We start from the raw sequence: 23,218 nt of genomic DNA on the forward strand, positions 1-23,218 counted from the left end.
ATGGGCCTCCTGTGACATCCCCTTCCCCCATACCTCACCCCACCCCCACAGAACACATTCTCTTACTCTTTCTCTTTTTAAAAACACATCAACAAGTGCTTTTCTTTGTCTGCTGAGCCATCCCACCCACCCTGATGGTATTGTTTTTATAAGAGAAAGGGAGGGGTGGGTGAGGAGGCTTATCCAGTGATGTGCTTACCTTGCAAGCCTGAGGGGTGAACTCATCCCCTGACCCAAAGTGGAAAGAGAGAAGGGATTTAAAGTTGCCTTCTGACATCCACTTATGTGCCATGTTTCCATACAGAGAGAAGAGGGGAGACACACCATGCCTGCATACACGCAGAGAAAGAGGGTCCCACCATGCCTGCATAAACAGAGAGAGAAAGGGGGATCCCCACTGTGCCTGAGTACATCGAAAAAAGGAGTTCCACCATGCCTGCATACACAAAGTGGGAAGGGGAGCTCCTGCCATGGTCACGTGCACAGAGAAAGGGATCCCACCATGACTAAATACACACAGAAAGAAAGAGGGTCTCCCGCCATGCCTGCATACACAAAGAAGAGAGGTCCTGCCATGCCTGCATACACAGAGCAGGAAGGGAGGTCCAACCATACCTGCATTCACACCCAGAGAGGGTGTGAGAGGTCATATCATGCCTAAATTCACAAAAGGGGGTCCCACCATGCCTGTATACACACAGAAAGAAAGAGAGTCCAGCAATCCTGCATACACAGGGAAAAAGGAGGAAACCCCTGCTAATTTTCTTTTATTGCAGGTCCCACGTCTGTCCAGAATAGTTCACGCTTTGTAAAGCTTGAAAATTCTCTGGAAGTGCATAAGGCTGGCCCCAGCAGGGTGGCGGCAGCTCCCCAGGGCAGCTTCCTCCCTCACTGAGCTCCGTCCTGAGGCTTTGAGGCAAAGGCTTTTATACACTGAGCCTTATCACCCCACACCACAACATTCTTGGGACAGATATTTTGGCTGTTGGTTTGTCGTTGTTATTGTTGTTGTTCTCATTTTAAAGAAAATCACAGGACAAATTGGCTTCTCACACTAGATTTTCCTATTTATAACCCATATTGGTACTTGATAGAATATGTATATTAAGGCTGTGTCACACTTAAACACATTGACACTTTTCTTTTCCTACATGTACATGTAATAGTTTCCATCTTAAGGAGAAGAGAATTTAAATTCTGAGATCTCAAAGAGGTAAGGCAAGTGTTGCCCAAATAGTTGAGTCTGTCTGGCACCTTCTGGCCCGAGACAGGTGTGTGTGTTTGTGTGTGTGTGTGTGTGTGTGTATGTGTGTGTGTGTAACACAAGTATCAACACATGAGGGAACCCAGATCACTACTACTACTACAGATCACTATGGAAGGAGCTCCATGCTACTTCACTCTATTTTCTGTCTCATCTCTGCCCCAGCCACACACGGCTTATCAGCCTAGAGGACTGAGAGCTTGGGTCGGAGAAGAGACAGGCAGTTTTAGCATCTGGTAACACCCTGGCAGGATGTGACTTGGAGCAGGGTGCCTGGTTAGCTGACTCACCCTCTCTGGCTGGCATCCAAGCCAAATACTCTTAAGGACAGTGCTCAGCCCAACCAAGCCCACAGCTGCAAGGAAAGAGGGGTGGGGAGCATTCCAGCCCTGCCTTGGCTTCATCCTTGCTTTACTGCTTCCTGGTGTGTTTGTTTCTTTGTAACTTTTGTAAGCTTAGGAGTAGCTTACACTGTGTCAAGTGGTATGGCATAGACCACATAAAGATGGGGGAGTCCATTCATGCAGCTGCTCCTTACAAGAGGGAAAAAAATATAGTACTGGCCAGCTGCAAAACACCTGGGCATGCCAAGCATTTCCAACATAGGTTGGTTAATAAGCCCACCCCTATAGAGTGCTCACAAACACTTTGGTGTGGAATGCCTAATGAGGAGAGGAAAGATATTTGCCATATATTACTAAGTAAAGGCACCACACACAGGATCCTTTCTTTATAATGAAAGTGTTCTTGCTTGATAGAGTCCTTTTGTAGGCCTGAAAGGCAAAGGTGCAGGCAGGGTGCACCACTCAGCAGACAATCAGGTCACAGTCAACCCCATCTTTTCCACAACACTCTCAGGATCTGTTGGCTGTCCCACACCCTTCAAATACAAAGGGAGTCATAGTCACATTACATCCCCAGACAATTGGGGAAGTAATGTTACTCAATGAGCTAACCACTCCCAACCACTCCAGAGCCTCCAAGCAATAAAGTGCCCAGCTATAGAGTGACACCCCACCTCAAAACAACAAAAGAAGTAAGCAGGATAGTAGTACTCATCTGCTAAATCTTCCCCTCAGTTGCCCCAGAGGCCCCACTTCTGGCAGGAGCTACATCTATGAAGCCAGGATATAGTTTGAGCCCTTCCTCAAGGAAAAACACACACACACATACACACACACACACACTCACAGTTTAACGTCCTTACATACTTGCTGGTGTGTTTATGGTTTGTTCCTCACACAGAGTTGGTTCATAATAAGGCCACCAGAAATTGAGCTGAACACAAATCTAAGTCTGAAAGTTCTCAGGAGGCAATCTGTTGAGACATGCCTCTGCCCACTGGAAAGATGACTGCCTATCTTCTCCCACACGGCACCTCAGAGGAGGGTGTCTGGAGGATGGGATTGTAGGAGATTTCCCAGGCAGCCCAGAGTCCGACAGCCCTTCCCTGTGCATGGTGGCTGCTCTGCTTGGCACTCCTGGTTACAGGCTTAGGGTTCTGTAGGATCATTTATTTTGACTCTTTTTTGTTGTGAGATATATTCATCAGTGAAGGCTGCTTGACATGAGTTTAAGCCAATAGAAAAATCTTTATTGGCCAGTGGATAACTACACTGATTATTCAGGATTATTCAGCCTTTCTCAGAGTGGGCTTTTGAGCACAAAAACCAGGTTCTGTGTTGACATTCTATGTTGATGTTCTGTGTTGACATACTTTAGTTAACATGAACAGTTAGCCAAAATGAAACCACAGAAGCCAAAAAGCAAAGTTAGTATATTTAGAGACTTTCTCAGCTATATGGACATTGATGGATTAGGCCTTTGTTTTAGTGTTGGCTGGTAGTGCTGGCTCTGCGCTGACTTTTACAGCCTGAATGGTACTTCCATTATGAAGTCAGTTGTGTTAAGGTCTGGGTCCCTGTTACATTCCTGACTTCCCTTGTTATGAATGTATGCTTACGCATTTGTGCTTTATATACGACATGGTTTGGAACTCAAATATTCTTACTTTCTTTTATTATTACCTGTGTCTCCTATGACAAATACATCATTGCTCTACTTCCTCAAAGTAATCAAAGTCACGGCTGAACCACCTCAAATCCCAGCCTCACTCTTCCCTGGCTCCATTAATCCCTTGTCAACCTCCCTACCTCACTCTCGCCTCAAAAACCAGAGATCAAGGTGGCTCCCAAAGCCGTGCTCCCCACTCCTCTCACTGTGTTCTTGCTGCCAACTACATGAAACCACCCACAACACACTGCAGAGGTGTTGGCGTTGTTAGCCATAGTATCTGACAGATTCGAAAGCTCATACAACAGTGGTAAATGCATCTCTCCTGGTTGGAGGTGTGGCTCAGTCGGTAGAGGGCTTGCCCAGCAAGCACAAAGTTTCCTCTCCAACTCTACCCATTTTCCATCTCCCTCTTCCCTCTCCACATTTCTCTTTCTCCAGGCATCCACTCATTTAATTTGTCAGTCAGTCAATCAATAAACAAAGGTTGAATTTCTTGCTCTGCTTGATCCTGGGACTATAAAGGAAAAAGGAAGTTATAGTCCCTGTCATGAGGGAACTCACAATGCAGTGATACAGTGCTAGGAATTCCAGTGCTGTGAGACATATACACACATTGATGTGTTTTATAAAACCAGTGATATATTTTGTAGAACTCAGTATGGTGTGGTAGGAGGGGCTACCTCAGTGGGTCCATATTGAGGTATCCAACCCCTCACCAGAGGTACCAGCCATAGGATGAGTGTGGTATGGAATAGAGTTTATTTGGGGGCATGGAAAGGAGAGCTGAGAAGGGAGTAGAGGCAGAGAAAGAGAGGAGACAGAGGACAGAAAAAGAGGAAAGGCCAATCAGGAACACTTGGAGGGAGGAGGGGAAGGGGAGAGAGGGAGAAAGGGGTAAGAGAGAGCAAAGGGAGTCAGAGAGGCCAAGCAGTCTCTTTTATAGTATATAGCTGTTATATAACTGTTGGCCAGCACCTAAAAAGAATGCCAAAACACATGAACTCAGAAGCCATTCTTGTCAGACTGACAGCTATGTAACTTTAGACTACATCTTCTGTAATATGCTTTTAAAATTACAGAGCTGGAGAGATGGCTCAACAGTTAGAGCACTGACTGTTCTTCCAGAGGTCCTGAGTTCAATTCCCAGCAACTACATGGTGGCTCACAACCATCCATAATGGGATCCAGTGCCCTCTTCTGGTGTGTCTGAAGACAGGAACAGTGTATTCACATACATTAAAAAAAATTACATCTGTATGCCAGGCATGGTAGTACACAGCTCTTGAGAGGCAGAGGTAGTGAGTGTGTGAGTTTGAGGCCAGACTGGTCTATACAGAAAGTTCCCAGACTGTGGGGAAAAATAGAGGCCACAGTGGTGGAGGAGGCTCTCCACGCGGCTGGTCCTACATGCAGGAGAAGGTCTAAGGTTCCAGCGGCTGGAGGCGTTGGGAACGGTAGGCCCCAATGACATGAGGAAGTCCTTGGTTCCAGAAAGGTTTATTGTCATGGCGGATGGTAGACGGATCTGGTTGTACCCCCATAAAACTCAGGGCAGTCCTGAGTTAAATAGGGAGGGAGAAAGGGGGAGGATCTGGGGAAGAATGCTTAATTTGCTCCGCCCTCTGGCCTTCATTAGTATGTAAATCCCTAGGGCCTGAGGCCTCTAGTCACGCCCTCTACCTGTGTACTTTGGGAGGGGCTGTAATGGCCTACGTGCCTGAACAATGTAGTTCTATGGAGACTAGACTGCTTTTCAGGACCCTGGGTTCTGGGGGCGCAGCCAAACTCCTGCCAGTTCTCACGTAGAGTCTCGGGATTCTAGGCCCATGCCCAACCATGAACCAGGATACCCTTACGCAGTTCCACACCGGACAGCCAGGAATACATAGAGAGACTGATTCAAAAAACAAAAATAAATAAGACTGAAAACTTCATGTCTTTCCGTGTGTGTCTGTGTGTCTGCCATGTGCATGCAGACTGCCCTTGGAAGCCAGAAGAAGGCATTTGATCCCCCAGAGCTGGAATTAGAGGTAGTTGTGAGCCACCTGATATGAATACTAGAAAACAAACTGGTCCTCTGTAAGAGCAGAAAGCACGCTTCACCAACAAGCTATCCAGCCTCTGATATATTTAAAAAAGTAAAGACATTAACAAATCTAGTATTCAAAGAGTCATCATCGAGGCTTACGGAGTTCTGACATTTATATTTCTCCTGCATCTTCATACTGTATTGTGGGCAGTGGATGGTGAGAGGAAGCCAAGGCCTCAGTTGAGCTAAAGGCTTCAAGTCCTAGAGACCCTGAGGTGGTCGGAGCTTCGCCCATACCAGGCCCCTGTCATGTAGCTGCAGCTCTCCACAGATTTGTGGCCAGCAGTCACAGAAGCGCAATGCCCCAAGCCCTTCTATGTGTAGATGAGGCATCCCTAACATCTCAGACCAAGACAATAGGAAAAGAGACAGGACCATAATCAAGTAAGCTCAAAACAGTTTTTCATGTTAATGAGGTACCTAGAGATCTGGAGGGCATACCAATAAGTGTACTCCCTGCAAAAGGTATTTAACCTCAGGCCCACCCTGAGAAGTGGAGTATGGTTTTACATATCTACTTTCTTCCATAACAATAAACAGTTTAGAACCACAGACTATTTTCATCGAGATGAGATCCACTGTGGGGAGCCATGATTCCCCTAATCTCCCATGGAAGGCCTCTCTGCACTCACAATCACAACCGCCACCAAGAGTCTTCAAACCAAGGACTCTCCCTGTGGGACCAGCAGGAGGTTCTCTTTTCTGTGCTCCTCCTCCCCCGCCCTCCAGCCGGACCAGACACTGTTACTAGCCCTCAGGGCCCCCAACTCCGTTCCCTGATCTTTTGCAGCTCCCAAGATGTCCAAAGCCTGAGAACCCCACTGCCCATCTCATCACCTCAGGCCTGGGAACCCCAAACCAGCTCCAGCTTTCCCACAACTCTTACTGTGCCTTCCCACCTCCAGAGTGGAGTCTTTCTATGCCCAGCACCAGCCCTGGCAGAAAGTGGGAAGGCGTAGTCAAACTCCCAAAGTTCTGCCTCCCCAGTTGGCTGTGCCCAGGTGGCACATAGCCCTACACTGTATAATGTATTTGAAATTATGTATCTATTGAATGTCAACAAACTTCATGTAAAATGTATCATACCTACCATGCCAGAGAGGTGGCTCAGCATTTGGGAGCATCTGCTGCTCTTGCAGAAGACCACAGTTTGGTTCTCAGCACCCACACCAGGTGGGTCACAGTTTCCCATAACTCCAGCTCCAGGAAATCTGACTCCCTTTCTAGATCCACATGCACTTGCACTCTCCAGTGTGTGAATTCACACAAGCACATGTGCGTGCACATGCATAAAGTTAAGAATAAATCTTAAATGTATCATATTCTATGTGTTGTTTTTAACTTTTGTTTTGTTTGGTTTTTGAGACAAGATATTACTATATCGATCAGGCTGGCCTTGAACTCACAGAGATTCACCTGCTTCTACCTCCTGACTGCTCAGACCAAAGGCATGTATCATCATGCTGGACTCTATGTGTCATTTTTAATGGTTTGGGATGGTTTTTGGGTTTTGGGGGTTTTTTTTTGCTTGGCTCAACATTAGGTTTTTTAATTTATCTGTTAACATTTGTAGGGTTTATTCTCTCTCCTGTCCATAGCTGGGTAAATAATTTTCAGGTTTCCCCTAGGATGAACAATGTTGTCGCTAAAGCAGAAGTCAGCTGTGTAAATCAAGGCCCTGTGAAACTGAAGTATTATAAGCATGGCCAAATTATTTTTCAAAGTGTTCTTTGTTCAAAGTATAACAATGTATTCTTTTACCAATAGCCTGTGGCAATCTGTCTGCTTATCTTCTATCTAAATACCTGATAGCATTTCTGCTCCATTGCTGGCGTGAGGGTATGAGATGGTATCTCTTGTAGTTTAAATAATCATTTCCTGGATTGTTAACAGAGCTGCTGTTCCCTTTGATCTGTGTCTTTCTCTGACACAATTTCTAATGCTGTCCTATCATCCTACTGGGAAGAAGTCCTGTATCCAAGTGCAGGTGCTCACCTGTCAGTCTTCTGAGTGATACACACATCAATTCCTTATCTTGAGTCTTGTCTCTGATTCTGTCTGACATCATTTTCAATGGGAATCACCTAAGTGAAGTAGGTAAAATGTTACCCTCTCCTCATGTGATTTTTTTTAACATCCTGTTTATGAAATCTTTTGGGGCTGGCAAGATGGTCCATTAGTTAAGACCACTTGTTCTTGAGGAGGACTTGAGCTCAATTCTCAGCACCCATATGGTGACTCACAACCATCCACAACTCCAGTTCCAGTGGACCTGACCCTCTCTTCTGACTTCTGCAAGCACCAAGCATGTGTGCAGTGTACATACATATATGCAGGCAAAACATTCTCACATAAAGTAAAATGAATAAATCTCAAAACTTCCCAAACATAATAAAGACCTCTCTATCATCATTTTAAAACTTTAAATATTAGCTTTTAAGAAATTTCTTTGGGGATAGGAAGATTTAAAACCTAATTTTATGTTTTTCTACATTTCACTTTCCAAGCATTACTTTTAAAAAAATTTATTTATATGGCTTATGTGTGCATGTGTGTGAGTGTATAGGTGTGTGAGTGTGTGTATGTTTGCCTGTGCATGTGTGTGTGTACATGTCCATGAGTGTCTGTGCGAAGGCGTGTGTGTATGTGTGTGTGTGTGTGTGTGTGTGTGTGTGTACACGTATGGAAGCTTTTCAAGTTGATTCCTGCCTTCCCAGGAGTGTGCCAGGAGTGTGTTCCAGGTATTAAAATCAGGCCACCCAGCTTAGCAACAAACACTGTCACTTACTGAGTCATCTCCCCAGCCTTGCTCTGCTTAGTTCTCAAAGTAATTTCTTCCTCCAATGAGTCGAGATCCCAGCTGCTGTGTGTCTCTCTTCCATATGTGCGTGGGTCTCACATAGGGCTCTGTGTTCTGTCTTGCCACCCCACTCTCTCATCACCATTCCCCCGCTGTTCCACTGAGTCCCTTTAGCCTGGAGATTAAGTCTTCTCCACCCTTATGCCTTGTGTTCTTTTCCAAAATTATCTGGTTGCTGATCTTCTTTGTGAATTTTAAGTTCAGCTTGTCAAGCTCCATCCCAAAGGAAGCTTCATAGAGATCTGGGTAGAATTTTAATAGGATTTGCAGATTACTTGGTAGGGGCATCAGCAGGAAGTTGAATCTTCTGATCCATGAATCTTAATTGGATTACAAACTGCTTGCTTGCCAGAAGTTTGCAGGACATGGAGTCTTATGATACATGAATGTGTTTCTTCATTTATTTTTGGTCTTTTTAATTTTTTCACAAGGCTTTCTAATTTTCTCCATTAAAAAATTTCATACCTTGGACCAGTGAGATGGCTCAGCAGGTAAAAACACCTGCCATCAAGCATGACGACCTGTGTGCAGACACTCTCTGTCTTATTCACTTCCGCCTCCCCTCCCCAAGGTGACTTCTCTGGTCTTGTTCCTTGAGACCAGTGTACCACCTGAGAGCTGCTTCCCAATAAACCTGCAATTTTATATTTTAATCTGGCTTGAATTGGCTAATTTCACCAATGCAGAGTAACTTATCATTCTTTCCAATTATTTTTTAAATTTTTATTATAAAACTGTTGCAAAAAAAATCACTAATCAAACTTAACCAGAACCAAAGTTAGAGCAGCCTTTGAAATGAGCATTAATTATGGGGCTTCATATTGGATTTTATACTTTCACTACCAAATACATTATTTTGCATGTTCTACCACCAAAAACAAAGATCTGTGACAGAGTTAGAACTAAAAACATCAATTAGCTGTTCTCCTCTTTCATAACTTGTACCCATTACCTGCACTCAGTCCTTCCTCTGTCTCTTATATTAACCCTTTCTGTTACACTGCATTCACATGTACATATGTTCACATACGAGCATGTGCAATTAACAGATTATACATATGAAGGAGGACATGTATTGTGGGGCTTTGGAGGGGTGGGATTTGTGGTTTAATAATAAAGGCATAGAGAAATCTATATATAATAGGTTAGTTCTCTGCCACCAGTGAAATGAGCCAATTCAAAACAGATTAGATTATATTAAAGGCAGTTTTATTGGGATGCAAGTTCACTGGCCCCAAGAATTGGGGCCAAGCCAGGAGAGTCACCATGGGGGGAGGAGAGGAGAGGAGAGAAAGAGAGAAAGGGTACACATGCAGAGAGAGAACTGAAGGAGAAAAAGATGGGGAGAGGGAGGGAGAAGGGAAGAGAGGGGAAGGGGGAAGGGGAAAGGAGGAGAGGAAGGGAGAAAGAGAGGGAAAGGGAGGGAGAGAGAGAGAGAGAGAGAATCGTGACTTTCATGTTTTTTAACAAGATAATTTCGGAGACACCTCTTTTTGGACGGGTGAGAATGTGACAAGCATTTACTTATCCTGCCTGCACTTGGCTCTGCCTTTGGGGCAATTAGCAACTGAAAATACAGTGGCACACCTATATAGCCATTTAATACTATCTGTGTGGGTAGATGCAGCTCTTTTTTTTTTTTTTCTTCTGAGATTGTGTGAACTCCCTTTGTTAGTATTCTGTTAAACTCCACCTCCATAGTCACCTGGCAACAGCCAGGTATGCTCCTCCCCACAGTTACCTGGCAACAGGCAGGTAGCCCTGCCCACTATAAAAGGGGCTGCTTGCCCCCTCCTCTCCCTCCTGGCCCCTCGACCGCGCTCCTGCAGGTTGCCGTCTCCCCTCCCCCCTTCCCTTCCCCCTCTCTCCACGTGGTCATGGCCAGCCTCCACTCTTCTACTCTCTCTCTCCTCTCTCTACTTCTCTCTCTCCTCCCACTCTCCCTTTCTCTTAATAAACTCTTCCTTGTGGAACCGTCTGGTCTGCTGTGATCTGTTATAAGCTGCACACGTGAAAATCCTTTCACCCTTAACAGTGGTTGTCTATAGCCACACCCCTTCCTCTGTTATTGTGTGACCTAGATTCTCCAAGGTGGGAAGAGGGGATAAGATCAGTTGTGTTTCCCCACTTTGAAAGAACACTTCTGAAGCTGTGCAGTGCAAGTGTCCTAGTTGGTGACCTCTGGTGCATGACCTCCATCTGTGCATTGCCTGCCAGAACCATGAGCCAGCTGAAAGACTAGTGCTGTCTAGGAGATGAAAATGCTATTTTTACAGGCTCAGGCAGGCTTCAGGTTCACTGAGAAAGGAGAGAAGACTGATCTGGAAAGACACCTGATATCCACTGGTGGTCTCCAAATGTGTGCACACACATATGCACACACACATATGCACACACACACCACTCACATGCAGCATACCACACAGAACACACTGCACAAACCAAATCTCAACCAACCAACAAAACAAGCTAAAACCCACCACAAAGGACACATTTATAATGAGATTTATCAAGAAATAAAAAGAGACGGAGGCAGAAGGCTTGCTGTGAGTTTGAGGTTCATCTACATTACATAATGAGTCAAATTTTAAAAAACCCTCCCCTGTTTCAAAAGGAGAAAGTCACCAGGAAGCAATGCTGGGAAGAAATAAGAGCACATCACACATAACCAGACACTTTAGAGATAGTGAAGAGAAGGAGTAACTGCATCAATAAAACAGAAACAGTACAGGAGACACTTGGCTTCTACAGAGCATAAATCATTCAACTTGAAAGACTGAATTAACCAATAGTTGTGCAATTAATAGAAAAGTTTCCAAACATCCATGGGTTTGGGTTTGGTTTTGGTTTTGGTTTTGGTTTTGGTTTTGGTTTTGGTTTTGGTTTTTGGTTTTGGTTTTTGGTTTTTGGGTTTTGGGTTTTGGTTTTTTCCAGACAGGGTTTCTCTGTGTAGCCCTGGCTGTCCTGGAACTCACTCTGTAGACCAGGCTGGCCTCAAACTCAGAGATCCGCCTGCCCCTGCCTCCCAAGTGCTGGGATTAAAGGCGTGTGCCACCACCGCCCAGCCATCCATGGGTTTTATAGACCCTCCAAAGAGACTTTTCAAAAAATGTATTACTTTAGTGATGTTGTGTATGTGTGGTGGTGGTGGTGCACACCTTTAATCAGGAGGCATAGGCAGACAGATCTCTGATTTCAAGGCCAGTCTGGTCTATAGAGCAAGTTCCAGGACATCCAGGGCTACAGAGAGAAACCCTGTCTTAAAAACAAAACAAAACAAAACAAAAACAACCAAAGTATCACTTTAACTATATGGTGTTTTGTTTCTGTGTTTGACTGTGCATCACTGCTGTGCACTGCTGTGCAGTGTCAGCAGAGAAGGTCATCTGCTAGATCCGTGAAACAGGTTAAATACAGCTGTGAGCTGCCGTGTAGGTACTGGGAACTGGACCTGGGGCCTCGGTGAGAAGGATCAGTGCGTTTAACCACAAAGTCATCTAGCCACTCAAAGAGATTTTTTGAGAGAATTGCAAAATGGGAAAATGAACTTTTGAGGGTTTTATTATTTTTTTTAAGATTTGTATTTATTTTATTTTTACCTGTATGGCTTTGCTGGCATTTGCACTAGCAGCCAGCACCCTGGTTCTCTGGTTGTTTTGAACTTTTGGCCCACTTTCATGATTTTTACTACTGATCCTGGGGTGCAGGGTTGTACTACAGTTGTATCAGATAATGCTGAGAACCAACTGACAGTTATTTTCTGCTTTTTCCTTTTTCTTTTCATTCTAATTTTCAAAGATTTTTATGTGTATGAATATTTTGCCTACATGTACATATGTGTATGACATACATACCTGGTGGCCTGGCTTGTCAGAAGAGAGCCCTTGGTGCCCTGGAACTTGTTGAGATTTGCTCTGTGTATTGTAATAATAAGTGCACCACACATACACACAAGACTTGAAGCCTGCACATAGACCTAAGTTACACTATATGACCTTACCCCCATGTTATTTCTGTTTGGTAAATAAAGATGCCAACAGCCAATAACCTGGCAGAAAAGATATAAGTGGGATTTTGGATTCCCAGGCTTCTGGTCAGAGGACAACCAGGAGGAGAAGAAGGTAGAGGAGGAAGAGGAAGAAGAGGAGGAGGAGGAAGAAGATGCAATTAGTTAGGAGTCAAGAAAGCATGGCCCTGAGGACTGGCCAATTGGAGTTAAGTGCAGCCCAGATGAAACATAGTAAGTAATAACTCAGGGTTATCAACAGGAAAATAGATTCTATTAGCATAGAGGGTAGTATCTGCCCAGCTCTTGTCCTGATTAAGGCTTATTGTAAATATAAAGCTTGTGTGTGTGTGTTTTATCCTGGAACTTAATGGTCAAAGCAGGGTAGAAACCCCAGGTAGGGATTAAGTAATTCCAACAGGAACTGAAGATAGAATGACTGTGAACCACTGTGTGGGTGCTAGCAGCCAAAGCTGGGTCCTCACTATGTTGGTGCTGGCAGCCAAAAAGCTGTGTCCTCTGTCAGAGCAACAAGTGCTCTAACCCTGAGCACTGCTCCACTCTGTTTTTACTACTTTCATTTTTATTACTTTCTTTGGTTTTGATTTTTGTTTTGAGACAAGGTATAACTATGTAGACCAGGCTGGCCTGGAACTCAGAGAGCCTGCTGTCATTGTCACCTGACTGCTGGAATTGTAGGCATGTACTACTAAGTCAGGCCTTTTATGTATTCTCTCTGTCTCTCTCTCTCTGTCTCTCTCTGTCTCTGTCTCTCTCTCTCTCTCTGTCTCTCTCTCTCTCTCTCAGAGGTACAGGAAGTGTTGAAACAAAGTTGACAATAAAATAACCCTGGCCATCCTGGACCTCACTATGTAGAACAGGCTGGCCTCACAGAGATTCTCCTGTCTCTGCTTCCCCAGTGCTAGGATTAAAGGTGTGAAGCACTACACTCACCTTAGCTGTCTTCTCAATCAGCTTCAGATGATGAGTTTAGATCCATTTATACATTCTGGTCATCTTTAGGTCTCAGTTTAAACTAAAATTGAAGGAATCTCAGGTTTCAGTTTAAACTTAAAAATTAACTGCCCAAGGGATACATCCCAGGAGAAGCACATTCCAAAGACTTACACACACATTCCAGGGGAAGGGCCCAAGGTAAGAGGTAATCAGGAAGCTGGGCCCTTAAGGTAATAAACCTGGGCAAACAGAAGCTACTTAGCTAACACTCATTGTTATAAAGATAATGTGCAAATCTGAGTTACCTAGAAACCCGGCCTGGGAACGGCTGTTGAGGTCAGCCTTTGTGGTTATTGTTTAAGAGGTGATTTTAGCTCCCAGCACTTGGGAGGCAGAGGCAGGCGGATTTCTGAGTTCGAGGCCAGCCTGGTCTACAGAGTGAGTTCCAGGACAGCCAGGACTACACAGAGAAACCCTGTCTCAAAAAAAAAAAAAAAAAAGAGAGAGAGAGAGAGAGAGAGAGAGATGATTTTAAAACTGCCCTCATGGACACTGTGAAAATGGTATAAAAACTGCTATTAGCTTTGGCTCGGGTTTCCTCTTGTCTGTGTGTGAGGGAACCCCAGTGCACTGGTTATCAATAAACCTCATGTTATTGCATCGAATCTGCTGTCCATGAGTGCTTCTGCAGGAGCACCTCCCCAGTTTGGGTCTTAGAGTCCAACAATCTCTCTATTCTTTTCCATCACTGTATGTAGTAAGCATTTTGATTTCAAAAAAAAAAAAAAAAACTAGAAATGATATGGGAATGTGTTTTTGTTTTGATCTCAGGTGTGGGATACAGGGTTGCTTTAGACTGTCCACAGCAGCTGACTGTCATTTGCCTCATTCTCTTAGCAGGGCCTTAATTTTACCAGCTACAGATAGTTTCTGCAAGTGTACGGCATTTGGAATTCTGGACTATTGAGAGGATGGATATATGCTAGAGTGTTGAGAAGTATTTGCCAAGTGATCATACACTAAGAAAAAAAACTGGATGTCCTGGCAATGAAGATCAATCTTGCCCCAAAGAACTTGATGCCCCTAATCAGCAAGACATAGTCTAACCATATTGAGATCCCCTTTCCCCTCTAACCTTCATTCTCTCCTACCTAGTGTTGAGGGATTGGAAGGGTAGAATAAGCGTAGAGAAGAATAGTAGAAAAAGAAACCCATAAAGTAGCCCAAAGTCTGGCTACAATTATGTAAATGATTGCTTACATAGTTTTGTCTTACTAATCTCATTTCATTTTGTTTCTGTTTAACAACTTTTTTCCTTTTCTTTTTCACAAAACCCTTGTTGTCTTCTGAAGGACTCAAAGTTTTATTTGACCTCTTATTTTCCTCTGTTGGTTGGAAACTAAACATTATATTCTGATTCTTCAGCTCATCCTTAACTTTCATCTCTTTAATTTTAATTCACTTTATAAAATCAAAAATTGTTCTGTAGCTACCTGCAGCCACAGATGAACTGGGTTCACCTGAAAGGAGGGCTCGAAATGAAAAAGAGACACAGGGGCAAGAGAAACATGGAGCCAAGGTCCTCAATTTCTTAGGTTCCAAAGCCATTGAATTTGTTTATCATCAAGCAAATTCTTGATCTTTTATCAGCTGTATCAGTGCCTTAAATAGCTGTACAGCAGGCTGAGGGGGCAGGCCTCTCTCACTGGGGAAACAGAGGGAGCTAAATGAGAATATCCTAGTATGGTATAAAGTTTATCCATAACTTGTGTTAATGTAGCAGTTTGTTTTAAGTTATTTCACATCATTTAAAGTTGCTAATCCAGAGGTGACAATAAAGTACCTCCTGTTTGAAGTCTCTACTGCCTTCCCACTCTGCTCCTCCTGAAGAGGGTAAGACACAAATCCAGTTGCAGACAGGAGACGGTCTCCACTGACCACTTCACTATCGTCTACAATAAAGAAAATCAATATCCAAGCACAATAGCACACATCTGAAACCTCAGCACTTAAAAAGCAGAGGCAGGAGGATGAAAAGGTATAGGCTATCCTGAGCTATACAAAAAGCTCAAGACCAACATGATCTAAATAGTCAGAGGCTAACACAAAAGCTGAGACAGGAGTGGAGGAGAGGAAAGAGAGACATTTCTATTCTAAAATGAAAGTATAAAAATTGATACCAAAGTAAAAAGAACAAGAGGACATGAGTACAGAAAGCTGAGTGTGTTTGCTTTAGGGACAGGAACTGGGTGGAGTAGATGACACATTACCTCTGATGCAAGAAATTATTCTCCAAGCTTATCAGCTTCATATAAGAGTAGTCATTTGTTATCAGCTGTCAGTCTCTGCTGGTCACAAACTTGGAAGCAGTTCTTCCTGGTTCTGACTGAGAAGTCTCCTGTGGTTTGTGATGAGAGCTCGGTGACAGGGTGTAGTAAAAATTATTTGATAAATCCCCGACATGGAGTTCCTTCCCACCTTTGACCACTTACATTCTGGATGAAAGACACTCACAGGCTCTATATTTAAATATACTTTAAGCAGCACCTCCTGGCCATGCTGTTAGAATCCATTTCCCTTTAGTGTCCCGCGCAACCTCCCGCCAGCAGGAAAGACGCGGCACACTCAGGATCCTTCTGCAGTATAAGCTTTAATGCATCTTGAGAGGGAGAGCATAAGCTTCACAAACGAGGAGGGACCCCAAGGGCCTAAAACCCTTCCCTTATATAGAAAGCTAAGCTCGCCTGGGACGTGGCAGTCTCTGATGGGCTCCTGTTGCCTCAGGCCACATGACGTGTTCCAACTGTCAGATTAATAAAGGCGGGAAAACCTTCCAGCGCATGCGCACAGACTTGTTAATGGCAATGATGTGATAAGGATAGCTTCCCACACTTTAGTAACCCCAAATTATCACTTACTATTTACTATGTTCCATATTGGCTGCTCTTAACCCAATTGGGCAGCTCTCTAGCCCATGTTCTCTTGGCCCAGAGGCCATGGCAACTGTTCTTGCTTCTCTATCCCATGGCCTCTCCCCTCTCCCGCTCCCTCTCTCCCTGCTCCTCCCCCCTCCCCTCCCTTTCCCTCTCCCTCTCCCTCTCTCTCTCTCTTCTTCATGGTCCCAAGCCCAGGAAACCTAAACCCCACTTATGTCTCTTTTCCCCAGCTATTGGCTGGTAGCATCTTTATTTACTAATCAGAATTAACTGGGGGAAAGTTCCCAGAGGCTACATGCAGACTCCAGATCTTGGGGGCATGCACTTAGCATTACAATAAACAGTAAAAGACAAAACCCCAATGACAGGGTCAATGAAATGGATCTCCAGCCTCCAAACCCAGGACATGAGTTTAACTTTTTTTTTTCCTTTTTGAGACAGAATCTCACTGTGTAGCCCTGGCTGGCCTGGAACTTGCTATGTAGACCAGGCTGGCCTCAAACTTGCAGAGATCCTCCTGCATCTGCCTCCTAAGTGCTGAGATTAAAGATGTAGCCACCACACCTGGCTAATTTTTATTCTTGACCCAGTGGGATCTGTACTTCATATGAATGACGTTGTGTCTTAAATTCTGGCTCTAAATTAATCTTTGTCCTTTTATACTAGCATTAATTTCTAAGTCATTCTTATTTTGATAATTTTGTCTAGTCTATGGTGTGTGCTAATTTTTCATAACTAAACTTTCCCTTCCATGATCCTAGTTGATTATCTATCTCTTTATTTCTTAACTTGTGCCTCCACTCATCCTGGCTATTTCCATGTGGGTTTTAAACCTTCCTTTGCCTTTTCAAACTTTGTAATAAGCATGTTTCTTTGAAGACAAGTCATAAAATTAATTTACTCTGGAGTAGATTCATATTCCAAATGTTTGGTTTTGTTTTGTTTTTTAACCATTAAATTACTTTTCATATGTTTCTATTATAATCTCACAGTGAGTTGAGAGATCTTCACTCAGAAAATATTTATTCATTGTAATTGAACTTAAGAGAGTTACCCATTATTCTGAATCTACTTATTTGATTTTGGAGAGAATAAGAAGCTCAGGCACCTTTCAATAGCTGCTTATATTCTAATGCTAATTGTGTCTCCCAAAACTGTTTGCAACAAGAGGGTTTGCTTCTGGGAACCTGTCCCCAGTTAACTCTGATTGGTAAATAAAGATCCCAGCAGCTAATAGCTGGGGAGAATAGAAAGAGGTTGGCTTAGGTTTTCTGGGCTTGGGACTTCGAGAGGGAGAGAGGAGGAGAGAGGCCACGCTGGAGAAGAGTGCAGGACAAAGAGGCAGAGCTGCCATGTAAAGGGGCCAGCCAGGAGAGTACAGCCCAGAGGGCTGCTCAATTAGGTCAGGAGCAGCTAAGATGGAACATAGAAATGAGTAAGTAGTAACTCAGACTTATCGGTGGGAGGTAGATTCTAACAGCATGGAGGTTAGGCAGATGCCCGGCTATTGTGCTGCATACGGAATATTAAAATATGAAGGACCATAAACCATTGAGGTGAGAGACAACCCTGTGTCAGGATTTTTTTTTAAGAAATATTTTTTAATGTACATGAGTGTACTGTAGCTGTCATCAGACACACCTGAAGAGGGCATCAAATCCCATTGTGAGCCACCATGTGGTTGCTGGGAATTGAACTCAGGACCTCTGGAAGAACAGTCAGTGCTCTTAACTGCTGAGCTGTCTCCCCAGTTCCGAGGTTTATTTTAAAAAATTAATACTACACATTTCTGTTTCACAAACGTTCTATGACTTTTGTAAGCGGGGCTCATCTCTCTTCTAGCTGGTTTGTGTCCCACCCTCCTCCAACAGTGGAATCAGCAAAGAGTACAAACCAGAGGCACTGTCAGTCCCAAATTACACGCTTCGAACAAGACAAACAGCTTAAATCAGACTGCTGTGTGCGGCTCAAAGGCTGGAAGCCACTGGAAGAAAAATTCCAGCTGAGTTCAGAGTCTTGGATGATGAAGCAGGAATGAAGGCCCTATCCGGATCATCAAAGACATCTGCATCTGTTCTGCTGCCCTGGAGCACAAGTGTAAAGATATTTTATAGCTATCTGCTTCAAATTAAAATAGTCACTCTGCCTGGATTTAATTCACAGCACCCACATGGCAGGTCACATGTGCAACTCCAGTTCCAGGGGTTCTGGCACCCTCACACAGCTGTATATGCAGGCAAAGCACCAATCTGCATAAAAATGAATAAATCTTAAACAACCAAAACCGAAGTCACTCTGGGAAGAAGGGAGGTTCACAAGACTAAGGAACTGATGAAGCTGAAGGTACAGGACAGACATCCAAGATCTTTCCCCAAAGTTACAGAAGCAGCTAAGGACTCGGGAGAGGACACTGGTGGGACAAGGTGGGCAGGCAGGAGAAGGCTTTCAGTAGCACAGCTGCCTTTGTGTTACAGAGGCTCCTATGAGTGATTCCTCACCTACGCCCTGGTGTGTAGTAACTAAAGTCACTGAGTCACCTGGCACATTTCACAGACTCCTTTCTTTCCAATTTGCCTTATCTGAGATGGAGAAATGTTTGTTCAAGTCTCTCCTCAGGCAATGTCACACATCAAATATGATCCCAGAAGATAAGTCTATTAAGAAGTGGCATGGTCACAGGAAGGGTGACCACACACACACACACACACACACACACACACCCCTCACCCCTGTGAGGCAGGCAGGAGAGCTAGCCCCATGGTCATGAGAACAGGGGAGCTGACCCCACCCTTGCCAGTTTCAGCATTTGGGTCAGAGGGTCCCATTACCTGGACAGGACAATACAGCTGGCCCTAGTGGGGTGGGTGTGAATGAGTCAGCATCAAGGGCATGACTGCGGGAGAGCTGGCTTTGCCCTTTGCCAACTATGGAATTGGGCTAGCTAGCCAGGGAAGCGCTGGAGAACGCAACCTGCCAGCGTGGGTACAGGAGAGCTGGAGGGCTGCCGGCCTCAGTTACGGCCTAGGCCCCGATCCAGGGCTTTGTGTTGGGCCTCCCCAACTGCTGGAGCTCGTGAAGAGGCCAGTCCTACAGATCCAAAGCTGCAGGATCTCATGACACAAAGCAACAACAGGATATCTGAGAGGAGTCCCCGTGAGGATCCAGTATTGATAGTGTATCGGAAGCCAGAGGTCCAGAACCAAACCAACAATTCATTCCAGTGAACATTGGCAAGAAAAGCTATGTGGACAGAGGGGTGTAGTATAGAACACAGAGTGACATACTGCAGCTCTCACAATAAGGCTTTTGTTATTGTTGTCATTTATTTTGTTCTGTTTTTTCATTTGTGACAGAAGTTGCAGAGGGTGGATTTGAAGAGAAATAAGTAAGATTAGGCTGGATGATGTGAAACACAAAGAATCAGTAAAAAATCTAAATAAATAAATAAAAAAAGAATATCAGATCTTCTCACTTGACAGAAGTTCTCATTTCTCAGAAAATTAATGTTTAAAGTACCTGGCTACAAGTTGTGATATTATGTCATGGATATAAAAATTTTTAGCTGAGTGCCTTCCAGTATTCAGCTCAACACCACATCCCAGCGTTCAAGGGAGCTTCTGGTCATGTGATAAGCTATATTTCAATAAATACAAAGTCACAGTCTGAACTTGAGATTTTCTGGGGTGAGCCTGTCTCTGTGGCCATGCTGGCCTCCGTACAGAGCCGAGACAATTGTCAACCAGTAGTTATTCTTTTTTCTTTTTGTTTTCAGTTAATTTCTAAGTTACAAAACAATGGGCTTTGTTATGACACTTTCATACCCACAGGCCATTCCTCTTTGCTCCTGTTACCCTTCAAGGGATTTTGTTGTTGTTTTCAGGTATATTTTTCACTCTGTCTCCAACTCTCGAGAACTGAGATCCTGGGCCTAGTAGAGACCAGGTCTTGTCACAGCATTTTGGGCCTCCACAGGGACATGAGGACATCCCAGGTTCAGGCAGATGGAGGAGAGGCTTGGCTCAGCTCTGAGCAACAATGGGCCTTCATTCTCACATACCTTTATGTTCCCGGATGAACATGACCAGAGGCTTCCCCTCTCAGCCACCTTTTACAAGTGTGGGGTCTTCATTCACCCCAGCTTCAAGAGGCCTTACTGCTGTCCTCTGTCTCACACAGAGCACCTCAGGCGCACTTATTGGGAGCTGTGTCTGGGAGCTACTAATGCTTCTAGACATTTTTCATCCGCTTCCAATACACACAAATATACATTTCGATCTGGACCCCCAGCTACATCTTTTAGTTTGATTTTGTTTTTGTTTTTGTTTTGTTTTGTTTTGTTTGTTTGTTTTGGTGCTGTTAGTGTGTGTGTGTGTATACATGTATGTAAATGTCTGCGTGTATGTACATGTGTGTATGTGTATGTACATACATGTATGTGTGCATCCTTGTCTCTGTGACTCTGTGTGTCTGTGTGTCTCTGTGTGTATGTGTGTGTCTGTGAAAGTGTAAGTAGAGGAAAACTTTGAAAAGTCAGTTCTCATCTTCGACCTTGAGCTGGCTCTCTCTGGTTTCTGCCGTGTTACATACTCTTGGCCCCTGAGATTTCACAGGCTTCTCATCTCCACCTCCCATATCACAGTAGGAGTTCTGGCATTGCAAATGTGCATGTCTACATCTAGTTTTTCCCGTGAGTTCCAGGGATGGAGCTCCACCACCGGACTGGAGCAGCTGGCACCTCTCCGCTGACCCTTCTCCCTAAGGCTGTTTTGTTTCTTTTTGCTACATATTTGTAACAGGAAGCCACAGCGTGAATTCAGCGTACCAACCTGACTGAAAAGGAAGGAAGAGCTGTATGGCTATCATGTCAGTAGGGAAGTCCTATGCTGTCTTTAACTAAATGTGAAAGACAATATTTTACAAAACTCTGGGAATTTTAACACATGAACATTACCAAAGAGCCACCAAAGGCAAAGAACATTGCCTTTCAAAGGAACAAACTTCTACGACAGGGGAAATGCAAGTATTAAATTTTCCTCTTCCCTTTCTCACCCGTGGGGGAGTGGGCGGTGGGAGGAGAGAGAGAGAAAGAGAGAGAGAGAGAGAGAGAGAGAGAGAGAGAGAGAGAGAGAGATTACTCTTGAATGGAAGGCTATAACACACAGACCTCCCCTTCCTTGGAGCAGAATTGGGCTGATGATCATAGAGGCCAGAGACCCTGAACTGAACCGGGAGTGGCTTGCTTTTGCAGTTACAGGGTATCGCCTCCCCCTGGTGGCCACAAGAAGAAGCTGCGACACTCTCAGCTAAGAAAAAGATCAAAGAGGAGCCAAGGTTTCCACGCCCCAATCCTGCAGGTCTGACACCTCTGGAAACAACAGGGTCTGCCTGGGGGCCGCTGAACGAAGGGTCGGGGCAGTCCTCTCTCTGTCTGTTCTTTTGAGACAGGTTCCATTCTCTAACCCAGCTCAGGCTACTTCCTACTGGCCCTTCTGAGTATTCACTCTCAAGGCCTCATGATATAGAGTGTTCTTTAATTCGGTTCCTTAACCCAAACACCCAGACACTTCCATCAAGGCCACACAGAACTGTGAGAACGAAGTCTGAGCCAGACCTGGGTCTGAATCCTATCTCGCACATCATTAGCTGTGTGTGTGGACAAGTTATACAACATCCGGGTCACTGCTTATTTGCCTGTAAAATAAGAATTATAACCGCTTATACCTTTTATTTTGCATGTATTTATGTTGTGTGTATGAATGTTTTGCTTGCATGTATGCTTGCACATCACATGTGTGTCTGGTGCCCAAGGAGGTCAGAAGAGGGTATTGGACTCCCCACAACTTAAATTATAGAGATTGTTAGCTACCATGAGGGTGCTGAAAACTGAACCCAGGTCCTTCTGAAGGGTGCTCTTTGCCCCTGGGCCCTCTCCAATCCCTGGACAGGCTGATGAGAGATTAAGAACAGATAATGAGAAGCAGACAGCCCAGAAGCTTCTGTATGTTCGATGTTCACGGTTACCTATTCTTTCTTTTTTTTAAGATTTAGTTATTTTATGTATATGAGTACATCGTGTCTTCAGGCACACCAGAAAAGGGCATCAGATCCCATTACAGATGGTTGTGAGCCACCATGTGGTTACTGGGAATTGAACTCAGGACCTCTACAAGAGCAGCCAGTGCTCTTAACCACTGAGCCATCTCTCCAGCCCAGTGGTTACCTATTCCAAGCCATTCCTGAATCCTACAGGCAGTTCTGGGTCTTGGATAACAGAGATGAATAAAATTCTTTTAAGAAGGAAGCAGGCAAACTCAGTACCACTACTGAGCTAAGAAGGAGTGTGCACAAGCTCAGGCCCCACATAGGGCCAAAGAACCACAGGCATGCCCACACTATCTGCTGGTGTTTATGACCGGTGTTGGTGGGTCTCTGTTTCATGCTTTCCCATCCTGTGTGGCCACAGGCCTGAACCCTATAGAACACAAATACAGTATGGAGCCCCTGCCTTGCATGTAACCCACTACGCACTACCAAGTTGTGCTTGCAGTCAAACCAAAGTTGTAGGCATTTGTTCTGTGTTTTTGTTTGGGGGAAGGGATGGCCCTGTGCTCACAGCCTTTACAGCACTGGGAGGAGCCTGACTGAAGACCCTGTGGCCATGCTTCTGAGTAGCCAGGAAATGGGAACACGGGTCTGGTCTGCCTGGGAGAGCTGGCGTGGCTACCAGAAATGAAACTGCTGCCGGGCGGTGGTGGTGCACACCTTTAATCCCAGCACCTGGGAGGCAGAGGCAGGCAGATTTTGAGTTCGAGAGTTCGAGGCTAGCCTGGTCTACAGAGTGAGTTTCAGAACAACCAGGGCTACACAGAGAAACCCTGTCTCGAAAAAAACAAAAAAGAAGCCGGGCGGTGGTGGTGCACGCCTTTAATCCCAGCACTTGGGAGGCAGAGGCAGGTGGATTTCTGAGTTCGAGGCCAGCCTGGTCTACAGAGTGAGTTCCAGGACAGCCAGAACTACACAGAGAAACCCTGTCTCAAAAAACCAAAGAAAGAAAGAAAGAAAGAAAGAAAGAAAGAAAGAAAGAAAGAAA

Source organism: Grammomys surdaster, unplaced genomic scaffold, assembly GCF_004785775.1.
Source record: "Grammomys surdaster isolate TR1022 unplaced genomic scaffold, NIH_TR_1.0 1100, whole genome shotgun sequence".
In the NCBI taxonomy this organism is placed as follows: domain Eukaryota; kingdom Metazoa; phylum Chordata; class Mammalia; order Rodentia; family Muridae; genus Grammomys; species Grammomys surdaster.